We start from the raw sequence: 16,331 nt of genomic DNA, 5'->3' as shown, positions 1-16,331 counted from the left end.
ACATACACATATATGTGTATATGTGTATATATGTATATATGTATATATGTATACATACATATATGTATATATGTACATATGTGTATATATGTACATATATATGTAAATATGTGTACATGTATATACACACATATATGTGTATACACACATACATATATGTATATATGTGTATATATACATATACATGTATATATATATATATATATATATATATATATATATATATATATATATATAGTCACTTGTGGGCTTGAACTTAAGGCCTGGGTGCTGTCCCTGAGCCTCTTTGTGCTCAAGTCTAGCACTTTCACTGGAGCCATAGCTCTATTTTTGGATTTTGAGTGGTTAATTGGAGATAAGAGTCTCACAAGGCCTTTTCTTCCCAGGCTGACTTTGAACCATGATCCTCATGTCTCAGCCTTCTGAGTAGCTAGGATTACAGGCATGAGCTTTCAGAATCCAGCCTTGGAAAATATATTTTTAATCTTTCAGTTTGGAGTAATGTTAGACTTCATGAAAATTGCCAGATTAATGTAATTTATCTGTCATTCATCTAGCCTCTCCTAATGTTCACCTTATACCCTCATGATCACAATCTTGAGACAAGAACTCACACGAGAGCTATGTTGGGGCAGAGCTTGATGAGTAGCAATGGAGCTGGGTGTGAGTGCTCAGGTGGGATTCTGAAACAGAGTTTCCAGGATTTGCAGATAGTCTGTATTAGATGGGATGAGAGATAAAGATAATGTCAGTCTTGGCTATTTTTCACCTGAGCATCTCCAATAAACCTTAATGAGGAAGACTATAAAGGAACAAGAAATGGAGGAAACAGCAGGAACTTAGGATCTGAAGGTTAGACTTGTAAGGAGAGATGTAAATTGTTGGACACATAAGTATTGTGTTTATGGAAAGGTTCATACTAATGGTATTCTGAATCCTGAAACTAGATAGACCCATGATACAATGAGTGTGGATAACAAAGAGATACAGGTCAAGGACAGAACCCTAGAGTATAGTTCAATTTACAGGTTGAGGTGGGCTTCTTAGCATAGAAGAAATGGCCAATAGTTCAAGAAAAAAATCCATGTGCATTCAACAGTGGTCCAGGGAAAGCATTTGTTCTTTAATTATGGAAAAAACAATGGAATTTTTGCTTATTATAGCACAGGCTCCCTATCCTATCCCAAAGAAGAAGAGGTGGTTTATCATTGACCAAAGATAGTCCAATGAGAATACCAGAGACCTCATAGTAGTGGCATGGACAGAAGACTGATTTATGAGAAAAGGAGGGGAATTGTGAGTTTATCTTGTACAAACTGTGTCCCAGGGACTTCTACATTAGTGTTGTGATTTTAAAGTGTCCCCTTCAAAGTTCATGTTGAAGCCTCCTCCCCATGGTGGTGGTAGTAACTGGGGGAGTCATTTGATAACTGACTGAGTCTCGAGGGCTCCACCTCTATCACTAGATTAGTAACATATGCAAAACCTAGAGGAAACCAGCCTAATCCATTTTTGGCTCTCCGTTCTTCCATCATGTGAAGAAGGTAGGGTCTTGTATTACCTTTCCGTGTTGTTTTGTGAGAACAGTGTTCAAAGCACATTGTGAATCAGGGCCTAGACTATTACCAGACATTGAACCGGCTGGCACCTTGCTCTTAAGTTTTCTAGGACTATGGGAAAATAAGCTTTATTGTTTATCCATTGACTCAGTGTCTGGTATTTTGTTATAACAGCTTAAAGGAACTAAAATAAATAAGGATGGCAAATGGCTCTGTTTTGTGTAGTTTCGCACACACCTGTGCCTGCAGTGATGTGACATACTAGTCCCTGTAGACAAGAACTACATAACGGAGTCTTTTTATTCCAGCATAGCTCGTGGAACCAAAAGGAGGTCCTGGGGGGATGCTTCTGAGTCAAGGTTGCTCCCTGCTTCCCTGATTTCCCAGCAGGCCTTTCTCAGGAGGCTCTGACGGTATCTTTTCAAACATCACTTCAGACTCCCTCAATGTAATGTGAAACTGTGATGACAAGTTACATCAAGGAGAAAATGTTGCTGAATGCTAGTAGCTCATGCCTGTAATCTAAGCTATGCAGGAGGCTGAGAATCAAGATTCAAAGCCAGCCAGGACAGGAAAGTGCATGAGACTCTTATTTTCAATTAACCACCCCAAAAGCCAGGAGTGGAACTGTGGCTCATTTGGTAGAGCTCCAGTCTTGAGAAAAAAAAATTGAGACAATGTCCAGGACCTGAGTTAAAACTCCAGTACTGTACTGGCACGTCGTCCTTCAAGTAAATCAAGAGAAAAAAATACTGTTGAAATTTATAGTTGCAGACTCAGAAAATCTGTCCATAAAATACAGTGAATTTAAAGTACTTCAGCCAAAGCCAAAACACATAGCTCTCCAGCAAGAACTCTCTGTGCACAGCTGTTCCATCTTTGGCAGTGGGACTGTCTACACCTGCTGCAAGCAACAGGAAACTCAAGTTCAGGGGCCCAGTATTCCTCTCACTCAGAGCCTAGCAAGAGCTTGAGGAGAATGCTGAATATCTGCCAAGCACACATTTGCATCAGAATCCTTTAAAACAAAATGACAAGAGCAAACAGTAAAGTTCCCACAGCTGGAAGAACAAAGGGTGTAGTCTTGTAGGGAAATAATATCATTTGCATGCACAAACAAACCTTGTAGTAAATTCTTTGTTGAAACCTCAATAGAGAACCACTGAGCAAATAAATGGAAAGGAAATAGGAAATGAAATGACTTGGATTGTACCCTTTCTTTAAGCCATATTTTAAAATCCTCAGGCATTGGCAAAATTTCAGAAGACTTCTCAGAGACAAGGTACTCCTGAGTTTGTTTTCCTGGGGTCACAAGCTGGGTCATTGATCTTGGTCCACAAAGCAGCCTGCAAGGTAATATATTCTTATTCATTCTCTCCCCCCTTCTCTTTCTCTCTTACTCACTCTCTCTCTGCCCCCCCCACAAGCTGAGAAAAGTAGTCAACTATGTGGGGAGTCAGTGGTTATATGAGGTTTTGAGAGTGAGACAGCACAGTGTTAAAAGCTAAAAGTAAAGAAGTTTCTTGGAAATACTTTTTCTTTCTTTTGTTGGTGCCAATCCTGGAGTTTGAACTCAGGGCCTGGCACTGTCCCTGAGGGTAGGTCTCCACTACTTGAGTCACAACTCCATTTCCTGCATTTTGGTGGTTAATAAATGTCTGAAGGACTTTCCCATCTGGGCTATCTTTGAATTAACATCCTCAGATGTCAGCCTCTTGAGTAGCTAGGATTAGCAGTACAAACCACCAGCACCCAGCTTCAATCCAATTTTTAAGAAGCTTGACTTACTCACTGCGTGATTTTGTTAAAGATATAACACACCCATTGGTCTCAATTTTCTTAATGAATAAAGGCAATATTGGTCTGTTTCTAGGGAAAAAAACCAGGAACAGAGACATTTGTAAAATAATACCACATAACATCTGTAATATACAGATATTTTATAAATCTTTGTTCTCTAAAAGAATACAATCTATAAAAATTTCAGTCATTGGATCACATCTTCAGTGATGAATTTTGATCTATCAATTATTTAATAGGAATACTGTTTTCAATGTGAGAAGTGGTACCTGGAAAGCAAAATCCAGAACAGTGTATCCACAGAACACTAATACATTTTAACTAAAATAAGACTCTATCTCTGTTCCTAGGATTCAAAAGAAATGCAAACTATGGAATTTACCTTTCATGTTCAATCGTGTTTGGAATTTTTCTTTCTCCTAATGCTATTGTGTCTGGGATGGCTTAGTTGGCAGTACCAGATAAACAGAACTGGCTGCTTTTTGACATCCCTTTCAACACAATTATGCAGCTCATCAGTAGTTATCATTTGTTGTTTTAAAGTCTGATCAAAAAATGTAAAATTCCAAACGGAATACATTGTTGACAAACCTTTGAACTCTCATTTCAAAGTTAATGAGATCTATTTGACAGAAATTTGGCACCAAATGAATCCATATTGAAAATGTGCGAGCGTTACTGTTTATTTATTTGTTTGTTTTTAGAAAAATGGACTTTTTATGTTGAGTTCTATTCATGCTTTCATCTTCTGTGATTTACATAGTAACAGTAATAGTAGTCATTTGTCAAATATTTGTTATATATAAGGACTTAAATAAATGATCTCCCCTGATTTTTACCACAGACTACATTCTTTTATTATTACAACTTTAACAGGTCAAAATGTCTTCTAGAAATATCATAATGAGACCCTTCACTTTGTACAATTAATATATGCTACTAAGATTAATTTTAGTTTTCAGGCACTGGTGGCTCAATTCTGTAATCCTAGCTAATTAAGAGGCTAAAAACTAGAAGATCTCAGTTTCAAGCCAGCTAAGGCAGAAAAGTCTGAAAGATTTTATCTCCAATTAACTAGCACAAAGCTGGGATGGAGGTAGAGCACCAACCATGAGCTAGTTAGCTGAATGAAAGCAAAAAGCACTGAGTTCAAGTCCCCAAACTGATAGATTTTTTTTAAAAAATAAAATAGCTTGTGACTCTTGAGAAAACTACAAGTATAAAAGTAGAGTTATGGCATGATGATAAGGAATTAGATTGTATAAATGTTAATTTATTAATATCTTATTCTTAATTGAAATTATAGATTATTCTCTAAGAGTTTTGTTGTGGAGTAATTAAAATTAAGAATTCACTAGATCTGGTGTGTGTCTAAAGCCTATTTTCCTAGCTACATAGGAGGCAAAGATCAGGAAGACTGTGGTTCAAGGTCAACCTGGGCAAAAAAGTCTGCAAGACCCCATCTTAACCAAAACACCCAGGTATGGTTGATTGAATCTATATCCTAGCTGCACACAGCATAGGCATAAATATGAGAGCCTGTTGGAGAAGTAACAAAAGAAAAAAAAAAGGGCTCAGACATGGCTCACATTGTATACTATCCTGCCTACAAAGCACAAGACCTTGAGTTTAAGCCCCAGTACTATTAAATAAATAAATAAGAAGAGAAACAAATAATTGGAGATTTCTGGTTCCATCCATGAAGTTGCGTCCATTAACTGCTCTGGGATTTTTTCTCCCTTCACATCCAACTAGAAAATCAAACAGAATATAGAAAATAATAACTTTTAGACACTGAACAAGAGGCAGCACAGGACTAGAATCCCAAGAGAAGGGAAGTAAATGAGTTGAACCCTATAATTGCTCCAGCCTCAAAGGTGATTTTGGTCTATGTAGCACAAGTGAAACAGCAAACTTGCCAAGAGATCTTAGCAAGTTGAAAAGACAGAGTTTGAGCAGTGGGGATTTTTATGGGTACAGTACTAGAGAGGAAAAATCTGTGCACACATGGGCAGAGAGAGAAAGAGAGAGAAATAAAGAGAGAGTGTCATGGAGACAGACAAATTGGCAGAGAGAGACAGAGGTAAAGAGAACTGTGGAAATCTTTAGAAAGTCCTTTGGCATCTTTTGAAAAACTGAAAGCACTTAAGGAGCCTGGGAGAAACAAACAAACAAACAAATAGTAAAGCAATAGGAAATTTCTTGGAATTCACTCAAGATTCTTCATGTGCACAGCATCAAGTAGAATCCTCAGGAAGATAGTGCCAGACAAATTGGGCTAAATTAGGCTGCTCTAGGCCTGCTTTAAGAAAGAGTAAAAGCAAGCAAGCATCAAAAACATCAAACTTGATCTCAAGTAAACAAACTGCATTCCAAAGTACAACAATATCAAGTTCATATCTAGCATTAGATAACTGTTTATAAGGAAGTCTAAGATGGAGGAAAACATAACCCACCCCAGAAGAAGTAACTCAAAAAAAGAGTAGATCTGAAAGTAGTAGAGAGGATATTTATTGTTAACTGATACAGGCCATAAAATAGCTATGTACAAGGGTAAGTGCATATACTCAAGGCACAGGGCAAGCCATGAACAAGCTGCAAGAAGAAAAGGAAGATAACTAGTTTAAAAAGTCCTCAATAAAGCTTCCAGATAAGCCTTTTGTCCCATCTACTTGAAAAAGTGAGACAGGAGAAATCATGTCCATACAAAAAGAGAATTCTTGGATATGAAAAATGCAATATCTGAAATGAAAAGAAATTCATGTGATAGGGTGATAGAGAGATCAGGTATTGTAGAAGATCAATGAACTTGAAAGAGGTGATCCAATACTAAACTTGAGAGAAAAACTGTTAAAAATGAGTTGAACAATTGGGTGCTGGTGTCTCATGCCCATAATCCTAGCTACTCAGGAGGTTGAGATCTGAAGTTCATGGTTAGAAGCCAGCCTAGGTATGAAAATCTGTGAGTCTTTTATCTCCAGTTAACTAACAAAAAGCTGGAAGTGGAGCTGTGACTCAAGTGGTAGAGTACTAGCCTTGAACAAAAAAGCTCAAGGATATCACCCAGGCCCTGAGCTCAAGACCCAGGACCAGAAAAATAAAACCAAAAAACAGTGATCCTTCTTAAACATTTTCACATATATGTAAAAAGTAACATTTTGAAGGAGATAGTCATATCTTTGAATAAAAATATGAAGAAGACTAATAGGCCATAATACTACTAGGAAGTAGACTTATACTTAAGTTCTGAAAGATGTCAGGAATGTATTGGAATATATTGTTCTTTTTTCTCTCACTTCTACTTTCTTCTGGATTTTGTCTTCATTCTATAGGATGGCTGTCCATTAGAAAAAATGACTGAAAAAAAAGATATTGAACTCCTTTCTGTTTGGCTTACCTACAATAGAATAGCTCTTTCCCAAAGACTATGAATCATTCACTCCAGAGAAAAATTCTGATTGGCTGAAATTGAACCACATACTTACCTGGGATAGCTCAAATCAGAATGGTGATGAATCCTGACCTGGATGAGGTAGCATACTTGTAAGTAACTCATAGTCTATAGTTTGTGGGACCAGATGGAAGAGAAAGAGGAATATTTTAATTTAATTTAATTTAATTGTAAAGGTGTCAGAGAGGGGTTGCAGTTACATAAGTAAGGTAATGAGTACATTTATTGTCAAACAGTGTTACCACCTACTTCATTTTCTCCCATTTTCCCACTCCCCACACCCCAAGCTATAAAGTTCATTTCCAACATAGTGTTTAGTGAGTATTGCTGTTGCATTGGTTCACCTTTTATCCTTTGTCTCACCATTTTGTTATCGCCTTCCCTTCCCCAAATCAGATAGACACAGGTTACCAAAATCAAAAACAGTAACAAGAAACCAAAGGAACCCTAGTGTATCCCCTATCCCTTCCTATAATATTTTCTTACCTAAAGATCCATTTAGAGTTGGTTCTGGTGAAGGATGGTATATAAAGTTCTAACTTCATTTTTCTACCCATGGACAGCCAATTCTGCCAGCACCATTCATTGAAGAGACTGTTAAAGTGGAAATTTCTCTCAAGGCAGTAAGAATACTAGGTTAAATAAAAATAACAGCTGTTCAAACTACCATCCTTTCTATTAGCTCATTCAAGGACTTTTAAGGCAAATTATTTCCCTGTGAAATACTCAGCATTGATTTTCCGATTCATTTCCTAATTGTGCATCATGTGTACCACTGTCTTCAGTTTGTTACTTAGCTCTCCTTCTGGCTCACATGAGCTCTTCCTACCAGGTAGATATTAAAGCCCTGGAGAGCAGTGGCCTTGTCTTATATATCTTATATATTTTTAATCTCTCCCAATCGCAGCAAAGTGTCTCTCAAATGGTGGCAGAATAAATGCCTGTTTAGATGAATCTGCTTCAAGAACTAGTCAAATACTCTCATTAAGCTAAGGAGAATTTAGATTGAGTAAATACCCTCAGCCTATGTCATCATGAAAGAATAATAAAACTTCATTAAAAACTAATGGTAAGCAATTTGCCAAGGAAAAAGCTATCCCTTTCCCTTCCCCTCTCTCCCCCTTCTTTCTCTTCCCCTCCTCTCTCTTCTCCTGCATTTTCTTCCTTCTCTTCTCTCCTCTTCTGCCATTTCTCTTGTTTTCTCCTGGTTCATTCCCTTCCCTCCCCTTTCCTTCTTCCCTTCTCTCCTCCTTTCTTCTTTCCTTTGTTCTGCTTGAGTTTCCTAAAACTTGGATGAAAATGCCAGGGACCAAAAAGAGGCTTCTAAAAAAAATAAGCAATGACAAAAATAATGGTGAATAAAACTTCATTCTTTATTTTTAAAACATTTGTTACTAACACCATCTTTATTGCATTGCTTTAAAGAATATTTTTTGGTAATGTTTCTCTTTTAGAAATTAGTTTGTTCTTTGCAGTTTAATATATAGCATCTTACATTTCTTGATACATAGACCCCTTGAGCTCAAGCAGGACAGGTAACTGCCCACATGATGCAATTTGATAAGAACTAAACATCCCTCTTGCTCTTAATATCTTTGTTGGTGTTCAAAAATATAAAATAGAGCCAGATACCAGTGGCTTATGCCTGTAATCCTAGCTACTCAGGAGGCTGAGATCTGAGGATCATGGTTCAAAGCCATGAGGAGCAGGAAAGCCCATGAGACACCTATCTACACTTAACTATCTAAAAAAAGCCAGAAGTGGAGATGTGACTAAAGTTGTAGACTGCCAGCCTTTAGCAAAAAGCTCAGGGACAGTGCCAGGTCCTGAGTTCAAGCCTCAGGACTGGTATCATATATATATATATATATATATATATATATATATATACACACACACATATATATATGTATATATACACACATATATGTACATACATGTAAGTATATGTATATCTACGTGTATACATGTATGGATATGTATGCATATACAAGTATATGTACATATCTGTGTATATTAATATTAGAAAATTATAAACTAGAATGGCATTGAATAATATACAATATCCCTCAATTCAAAGTCAGATATTTCAAATTAAGTATTATACTTTCCAAAGAATCTTTTGAAATGCACATATACATGAAAGGTGTGATTGATTGTCCACTGCCATTTGCCTACATTTTTGTTTTTCCAAGTAGTTTGATCACTCAGCAAAGCTGCAAAAGGGAGAGGTAAAAGGACAGATATGTTTCCTGGGATGATAGGAAGGAAATCATGCATATGCAGATGATGGAAAATTCAATATTAGACATCTAAGAGAGTGTGCTTTTCAATACAAAATGGTAAATGAAGAAAAGAGATGGTTTTTATCACTCATTTGTAGACCAAGAGCCTCCTCATTTTAGTACAGCTATGATGAGAAAAACAAAACTAAAACAAAGCAAATACAGAGCCACACACGCACGGATTTAATTCCCTGATGCTAATTCCCACCTAGTGAGAGTGGAATGAGAGCATCATGCACCACTCACTATGGGATCCACTTCCCTGTCCTCCTCACCCTTCACCTATCATGGCTACCTAGCCCAAGAGCTTTCACAATTCAGCCCTAGGACGCTGTCTCTATTCAATTTTATTCACTCTATTCATACTTACTTGCCAATACATCATGTATTATTTAGAGAAAGAGTAAAGGGAAAAGACACTACTACATGGATTTTAAGATTTCAGCTGGATATATTAATTATAAGATCCTTCTTGAGGTCAGAGTTTTAAGTTGGGGAAAAAAAAGTTTGCATCTTAGAATAAAGAAAATACCGTAGAGGAAAGAGTGTTAGTGGGCCTTACTGAATAGATAAGGAAATCTTTGGAGCCAGAAGCTATCAGTGTTTCCAGAGAAGACAGACATAGAGAAGCAACTCTATCTGGGGATACAGTCTGAATGTCTTCTGTCAAACTTGTGCTAGAATTTAGTCACACTATGACAGCATAAGATGACAGGACTTCAAGAAGTAGTTGAAATAGTTAGGTGTTGATATTCTGTCCTCATGGATTTATTCTGTTATTGAGGAAACAGGTTAGCTAACTTAGGAGCAGGCTCCTGATAAAACAATAAATCCAGTTTGATTTCGTTTTCCACACTGGTCATGTAATTCCTGGTCATCGGATACCATTTTCATTTGAGAATACAGCAAAAGGACCTTGACAGATGTGGGAGTCGGGAGGCTGGATGCCCTAGCCCTCAAAACTAGAAGAAATAAATCATTTTCTTTATGAATTTCCCAGTCTCAGGTGCTCTGTTATAGCACCATAGACAGCGCAAATACCTCCCAAGTGAAATAGTTTACTCACAGAAGGTATGCAAAAGAAAATGCTTTATATAATCATCCCTGAATCACATCAGAATTGGAGAATCCAAAGCACTTACCTCCAATACCTGGGGCAGAACCTCCAAGCCAAAGCCCACATTGGCACATTTCAAAGTCTTGATGTGCAGCAGCCTAAAGCAGAGGCAGAGAGACACCCCTCTTCCAGTGCATAGGCCTCTTCTGCTGTAACAGCATCACCCCAGCTCCCACTGGCTGGCTCCCTGACACACTGAATATGCAAGTGGTGTCCCCAAGTGATCCTATTTCATCTTAATCATCTATTTGGGGACCTTGCCTAGTGGCTTTCCTTATGACTTTCTACCATGTCTTTTGCTCTCATTTGTAAATAGCTTTCAAAAACCTGAGATGAAATTGCGTTTACTTTTCATTTCCTCTCGTCCATCTGAGTCGGTTTCACTTGGAATCAGCTGTCCCTTCTGGCCCTTTTAAGGAAGCATGGTTTTCACGAAGGTGAAAAATGGTCACTCTGTAGGTTATTGTATAGCCAGAGGGAATTGGAGGCCACATTCTCACCCTTTCTCAGATAAACTCACCCCCCCCCTGCCTTTTAGTAATTGTGCCCAGTCAGTCACCCCAGATTAAAATGCTAAAGTATAATTTTCCTGTATACATTTTAATCCGGTTAGCAACTGAGTCTATTGAAAGCCAGTTCCTTTCCCTGCTCGGTAATAGCTTTCACTCTCTAAGTCATTTCCTCCCTCCTATGACTTCGGTGCTCATATTAGCTGTGCACAATTTCAGCTCAGCACAGAGGGAAGGAAATCACCAAGGAAACATTGGCTGCCCACACTGCAATAGTTTTATTGTGAGCGTGTGTGTTTTTAATAGAAATAACATGCAGATAGGCTCTTCTCTCTTAATGTCTCTAATGAGTTGAAAGAACCCAAATTTCTGCTTTTTCTTAAATTTGTGAGAGATTTAATCTGAGCCACAAGGGGTAGGAGAAAGCATTAGTTAGCTGTGAAGGAGTTGGGGCAGATAAAGATAATACTTAACTTTCCTGTGCAAGTAGGACATGAGAATATCTGAACACAATGTTTGGAGGAACTTTTCAAACAAAGCCACACTAGGAATGTTTTAAAAATATCTAATTTAGCTATTTGACTCCGAGGGCTTTGTTGATTACATTAGGAACCTGTCTAGTCTGAGATACACAAACAAACAGTTGGCCTGTTCTGGTTCCTTATAGGGAGTCTATTGGTCTTTGGCACTCTCTCCTCCATCCCCTAGAGAGCCTTCTCAGCATCTTTTGGTTTGTCTTTTCCTGCCTAAAGGCCAGTGTTTCTCAGAACCCATGTCCTGGCTTTCCTTTGCCTGCCCCCTGTATATACAAGTAGACCTGCTTGATGAATACACCATCCTTTCTGCGTCTTGCTCTTTTCTTTGTAAGGAACCAAAGGTAATAAATGTTTGTCTTCCTTCAGATGAACATCTGAGCATATTTCTTTTAGCTCATGAAGGAAGTGATAGCATTCTTGAATTTGAGAAAGCTGTTAAGAACCTGAAGACTGGCGTGTGGAAAAAGGCAACATGAATGCTAAAGAAAAAGAGGTTGTGTTGTGATGTCCTCATGCCTCTAATCCTAGCTGCTTGCGAGGCTGAGATCAAGAGGATTGGAGTTGGGGACCAGCTTAAGAAGGTGGTGAAAATGTTCAAGAGCCCTCTCCCCACCACCCCTAGTCTTAATAGAAAATCCTCAGTGTGTTAGTACTGCCTATCTTCTCTGCTATACACAAAGCAGAAATAGGAAGAGCATTGTCCAAGGGACCCTAGGCAAAAAATGAGAATCAATCAAAAACAAACAAACAAAATAACCAGAGCATAAAGGGTCTGGAACCATGGCTCATGCAGTAGTTTCTTTTGGGAAAGCATGAAGACCTGATTTCCAACCCCAGTGCTGCTAACAAACAAACAAAAAAAGGAAATTGAATGGAATACTGATGTTGCTGTCTTGCTGCATAAGAATAAACAAATGAATTAACTTCTGTTAACTTCTCTGTGTCAGTTTATTTATCTTTATAATAAAGCTAACAATGCACATTCCACCAGGATGTTGCAGAAACTCAATTAGATAGATTTTGCAGATTTCACATTTACAGGACCTGGTACAAAGGTAACTGCATTAAGAGTGGAGATGCAGTACTTGGTTTTTTAAATCTCATACCAGCCATGTGTGCTTACAGAATTATGTTGAGTGCTTGAAAATGCTTTTAAAATGATGAAATATCATCGTATTATAAAGTAGCACAGGATCAACTGGGTTACAAATCATAAATACTATTACTTTTCTTCCTCCTCCTTTTTGTTTTTCCTTTTCTATTTAAGAATTAATCAAGGTCTGGGAATATAACTCAGTGATTGCCTAGCATGAGCGAAGCCCTAGGTTCGATTCCTCAGTATTACATAAACAAAAAAAGCCAGAAGTGGCATTGTGGCTCAAGTGATAGAGGGCTAGCCTTGAGCACAGAAAGGCTAAGAGATAGAGTCCAGGCCCTGAATTCAAGCCCTAGGACCAACCAAAAAAAGAATCAAGACAAATACCAAGATTAGAAGTTGCTTCTTAATCTTGTCTTTCATCTCTAGCTTCCAGTTCACTATTAAATTCCAGCAACTCTGATCCGCAAATACTTTTTAGATATTGGTGTATCTCATCACTGCTGTTGCCAATTTTAAGCCACCTCTACACCATTTGCAGGTCTCAGTAAGGGGAACCTCAGTCCAGAAGTGCTGTGGAACCACTATTCGAAGATGCTCTTCTATTCACAAATAGATGCACTTGTCATTGATCTACTTTCCCTAGACTGTGGAAATTGTCTGTGTTGGGTGCCACCACACCAGCAGGACAGTATTGCTTAGTATTATTAAGCAATGGTGGGGGTCAACAAACATTCTATGGATTAATTGTATTCATTAATGTGCTCTGGAAATAATCCCATAAATCAGGCCTTATTAGTGCATTTACAGACTTAAAAAAAAAACCTGGGAATTTTCTTTTAGGTGATTAGACTTTCCATGAGAGGCCAAATAACAGTTGAATCCAATACCCTTTATAGAGATTTTTATGGAAGCTAACTGCAATTTAAAAATACAATGAATCAAAAACTGTTTTACCCTACAGTTTTATCCTACAAGGTTGCTATCCCTAAATTTCTCCGCCATATTTTGCTGGACATATTTATTAAAGCTTCTAAATCTTTAATACCACTTTTCCTTTACTGAATTCAGTGGACAAAGGCTGAAGCCTTGATTTCTATAGATGGAACACACTGGAGTATTCATCACACTGCTGCTTTTTGAGGGTTTGCACAAACTTTATGTTGTTTCCTACCCTCTGTTGGCCAGTATTCTGAGGATAAATCCAAATGAATTCTGTCCTTATGTAATTTGACATGAAGAGATTTATTTTATTACAGTGTTAGCCATGGGTGACATCTTATTATATTAGCAGTTTTTATTTCCATCACAAGTGTGCTCTCAGTAGCAATTTTCATTTCACCTACTTTACATTAACATTGTTGACATGATATTTATCATATCCAAGTGTATATTTAGTAACTAAAGACATTAAAGGCAGAGTGTTCCAGCTGGAATGGAGTAAGGTAACCCTTATAAAATCTTAGGAAATCTAATATTTGTGTCTGGACTTTCTAATTATTTTTTCTTTCTTGTCCAAATGATCTGCCTAAATTACCATTAGGATACATGAATCAAAATCAATGCAACATTAACTCTGCCAAGGCAGAGTAGGATTGAATTAAGTAGCTGATGTGGTAGAAGAATGGGAGATGTGTGAGAAGTCATCCGGACACAGTGAGGTTATTTTCATCCTTTATCCGTGTCCCCTAGATGCTTAAAATTATAGCTTAATGTTTTTATTTTTCTTGTGTAGAAGAGGAACTGATGACACTAGAGGCTATCAAACCTGAATTGTTCGGTAAATGTGAAATTCAGCTAAGGCTCATTGGGTCAGATGCCAAATCATAAAATGATCATAAATGCCCTTGAAGTAGAGATCGTAGAGTGATAAAGTGAACTCAGTTTTCTAGCAGACAGTTTTTCAGGGCTGTGGAGATGGGCTGATGTGTGAAAATGGATGTTAATCGTTTACTATACATGCCTACAGTGAGACAGAGACAGAGAGAGTGAGAGAGGAGATATTAATATTACTTAATTCACAACCACATTGTAATTTTCAGGATCAACAAGACACAGATATTTGTTGGTTTGTTTGTTTTTGTTTTTTGATGTGGTTGAAATTGGATTTTTTATTGTAAAGGTGATATACAGAGAAGTTACAGTTAACATTAGTAAGGAAATGAGTACAATTCATGTAAAGCATTGTTTCCCCTTCCCGCATTTTCTCTTACTTTCCCGCTGCCCCCCCACACAGATATTTGTTGATCATAAAGACTGAGATTATAAGAGGGTTGTTTTATGTCTTTGGCTTATACAATGAATAGGAATTACATTTATAGTTGAAAAAAATCTTATATTTAAAATTCAAAGTAGAGCTTTCAAAATTTTTAGTTATTAATTATCTCAATAGGTCATAGTTCCTATCAGGAATCTAAGAATCACAGTGACAATAGAAGCCACTGTATCCACTGATAGCTTCTAAAAGTGAGCCACAAGCTTCAGCCTATTACATCTGTACATTTACCATTGACATATAATTTATTTATAGTGAACTATTCTGATCTGAAGAAGACAATTTAATCCATTTGAAAAATGTGCATGTCTGAAACTAAACCAAGATGAGTTAAACCAACTTTACAGGCCCATATAAAGCATTGAAATAGAAACAGCAATAAGAGACCTCCCATCTAAGAAAAGCCCAAGACCGGATGGATTTACAGTGGAATTCTACAAGGCCTTCAAAGCAAAACTCACACCAAAACTCTTCCCACTTTTCAATGAAATTGAAAGAGAAAGTTTACTGCCAAACTCTTTCTCTGAAGCTATCATAATCCACATCCCAAAATCAAGCAGGGACTCATCAAAGAAGGAGAACTATAGACCCATTTCTTTGATGAACATCAATGCAAAACTTCTCAACAAAATTTTGGCCAATCGACTTCAACAATTCATCCAAAAAAGATCATACACCACAATCAAACAGGATTCATTTCAGGGATGCAAAGCTGGTTCAATATACACAATCAATGAATATAATTCATCACATCAACAAGAGCAAGGATAAGAACCACATGGTAATCTCAATAGATGCAGAAAAAGCATTTGACAAGATCCAGCACCGCTTTGTGATGAAGGTTCTGGAAAAATTAGGAATCCATGGAACATTCCTCAATACAATAAAGGCTGTATATGACAACCCTATAGCCAGCATTATACTTAATGGTGAAAAACTAAAGCCATTTCCTCTAAAGTCAGGAACAAGACAAGAATGTCCACTCTCTCCACTTCTCTTCAATTTACTATTAGAATGCCAAGCTACAGCAATAAGACAAGATGCAAACATCAAGGGGATCCCTATAAGGAAAGATGAAGTAAAACTCTCCCTCTTTGAAGATGACATGATCTTGTATTTAAAGAATCTCACAGACTCCACTCCCTAATTACTTGAGCTGATTTGAAACTTTGGCAAAGTAGCAGGGTATAAAATTAACCCTCAAAAATCAATGTCTGTCCTGCCCTCCCCCCCCCCCCCACAGTATAACCCCTGTTTTCACTGTATTTGATGTTTGTATAATTTGTGGAGGGGAAGGGAAAAAACAAATTGTTTAAATAGGGATACAGGTGGGCCCATTGCAACAATGAGATGTATAAGACGTTATGTCGAAAAACGAACTTTACAATTTTTGCAGGGGTGGGAGAGAGGAAGTGTAGTTGAGGAGTCGGGAGGGAAGGGATGATAGGGGAAAACAAAGGAGGAGGCAACAATGCTTGATAAGAAATGTACTCATTACCTTGCTTATGTAACTGTAACCCTTTGTACTCTATTTTCACAATAAAAACTTATTTTTAAAAAAGAAAAATGCACATTTCTATATTACCTACATCCCTATCAAAGTATCCACTATTTCCAACTCCTTATCACCTTTATGCACATTTTCAGATGGTCACAGATACCCCACCATGCAATCACTGAGTATTACTGTTCCTATAGATTAG

This window comes from Dipodomys merriami, unplaced genomic scaffold, assembly GCF_024711535.1.
Source record: "Dipodomys merriami isolate MVZ:Mamm:240054 unplaced genomic scaffold, mDipMer1.0.p SCAF_6, whole genome shotgun sequence".
NCBI lineage: Eukaryota > Metazoa > Chordata > Mammalia > Rodentia > Heteromyidae > Dipodomys > Dipodomys merriami.
This window is presented reverse-complemented; position numbering follows the sequence as displayed.